Below are 2,586 nucleotides of genomic sequence, written 5' to 3' on the forward strand. Positions count from 1 at the left end.
CCTGTGGTAAATTGCATCATCCTTGTTATGCATTTTAAGATGGGGACAAAACACAAGCTGTGTGTCCGGGTTGCGCTCAGCCTTCCCTTGCACTCCTCCTCCATCCCCGCAGCAGCCGCCGGTGCAGTTCGGCCGGCGCAGCCCGCGGTGGGTGCAAACCCGCTGCATTCTGCTGTGAGCTAATCGCGTAACCATGCATCTCTAGCCGTGCTGTTTTCCTCCTTTGCACTAGGAATTTTGCATTAGCTAGTGGTCATGGAGACACTAGATTTCTCTTTGATGGAAGATAAAAAGCTGAAACAGGCACCGAGCCCAGAGTGGAAGTCTTCCACTTCTGGGTGGAAGTCCCCAGCCACCGTGCACAGGACCCCCATCAGCTACAAGTGTTCAAGTGGCATGAGACGGGTCTGAACCGAGAAATCCTAGAACAGCGCTTCACTTTCTCACTGCCTGAACCGTGCAACCACTCTTTAAATCCCTTTCTTTCCAAAATACAAAGAGCTTTTTCCTTCTTAATCTTTGAGAGGTTTTGCTTTAACCTCATTAAACTTCATTGCCAAAATCTGAAGCAGATTGAGATGAAGCAGCTGATATGTGAGAATACGAGTTACAAACTGGTGCTGAAGAAATGCTTGCAATAACACAGCCTCTCCATATGTGTCTTTAAACAATGTAAACTGCCGTGAGTTACACTAGGAAGAAGTGGGGAGTCCCCGCTTGGCAGAGTTACTTTAGAAATCAAACCAAGCCCAGTCTCTCTGGGTACAGCCAGGGCTGTTGTCTGCTGGCTCGTTGCATGCGGATGGTTGTTGTGGTGCTGGGATATATTTGTGTGTTTTATTTGTATGTAAATATAAGAAAGCAGAAACAGAAACCCTCCTGTGTACTTGGCTATTCTAAAATAAACCCACACAACCACGTATTTTGAGGGAGGTAATGCAGATGCTAGAACCATAACAAGTGCAAGTGGCCCTGCTCGCAGCCTGCTGCGCTGGCCTGTGCTGTCCCCACAGGTTACGTTATTCTGGGGGTGTCCTGTGATCCCCACGTGCAAACCCGATGTGCATCCATATCCCAAAGCAACTCCTGGTGCTTTAGGTGTACGTTAGGTACCTCAGCCAGGGAGCTACACTGCTGGATGGGAGTTCGGTGCTGATTTGCACCGGCACTGCTGTAACTCTTCCTGGCATCCGTCTGCGTTTGGGCGCCAAACTGCAATGTGTCACCTGGACCTGCAGTGCTCTTTACTCTGCATCTTGCTTCTATCGTTACGCGGTCACTTACTACACCAAAACAGTCCTTAAAACCTAGCACAAGTGACAGATCCTTTTGGTTTTAGTGTTTTCTCCCCTGGGTAGAAAACAAGTCAAGTCTGGCAGCAGTAAGCCAGTCTTTGCAACTGAGAGGTTACTTTCCCTATTGCAGTTTTTGCTTGAGAGGGAAAATGGTATCTTAAACAAGAAGTGCCCCGTGAATCAGTGCCCACACGCTGCTGTGTTTCCATTGGCACCCTGATACCCTCGGCAATCCGGAGTCTGGCTCGGACCTCTTGCTTTCCCACTCGTTATAAAGCAGGAGTGATTGTGCGTGAAAGGAGGTGCCTGGATGTGAAACCAGCTGAGAAATATCCCGGCCACTTCTCTTTTCCCATCAGTAGATATTGCTTCAGTTCCCATTTCCTAATACTGCCTCTTTCATCGGCTTCAGGCCCTTTTCACCACTTGCTTGCCAAGGATTTCCGAGCCTTGGACCAAGACATACTTCAGCTATTTTAAATTAAATCTTTGATATTCCTACTGTATTTTGTCTTCAAATGGGCATTTATCATCCTTTCTACAAAAGTTTTCCCTCTTTTATGACTACAAGCAATACAAGCTAGAGTAAGATATTTATACCATGCTAGCTGCAGAACTCTGGACACAGAAATAATCTCTGTCTTCCTCTCCTCTTGCCGACACCTGAATTTGCCCCAGTCTTCCTTTTAGGTAGACCCTTCTGCCAGCTTTCTCTTTTATCAAACGTTGTGCCACTTCCCTGTCCTTTAATATTAAACTAAAACGGACACCAACTTGTATCTCAAATACCCTGTAAAACTTGAGTCTCAGACCATTAGAAAATTGCTCGGATACCTGCAGCAAATCAGACTGGCATTGGCCGAGCGATACCTGCAGTCACGGTCCCATCGTCTCATCGCTGTATTGCTGCTTCTGCAAATTTGTAGCTTTTTGGATGTTTAATTAGTGCTGGTTCCATCACAGTGCCCAGGGGCCTCGTTTTCCACCGCGGATGGTGCCGCTGTTTTGGGATCATAGCGCACAACAGTGAGGAGGGGGAGGAAAGTGGTTCTCCGGCTGGTGCAACACGCAACCCAGGGTCTGGGTGTTAATTCTTGCTCCTACGGTGCTTGTGCTTTCCCTCCCCCAGGCTGTTAGACCGAACACGCCTCATATCTGTACAGAAACTAATGCAATTTGATGCTGATTTTGGCCAGGAGCCTTGGTATTGCTTCAACATAAAAATTCAAGAGACCTTTCCTCAGGCACCACCAGAAAGGAGCAGATTCAGACCCAAGCTGCCCGAGCTGGT

The sequence above is a fragment of the Gymnogyps californianus genome, chromosome 14 (assembly GCF_018139145.2).
Source record: "Gymnogyps californianus isolate 813 chromosome 14, ASM1813914v2, whole genome shotgun sequence".
Lineage (NCBI taxonomy): Eukaryota > Metazoa > Chordata > Aves > Accipitriformes > Cathartidae > Gymnogyps > Gymnogyps californianus.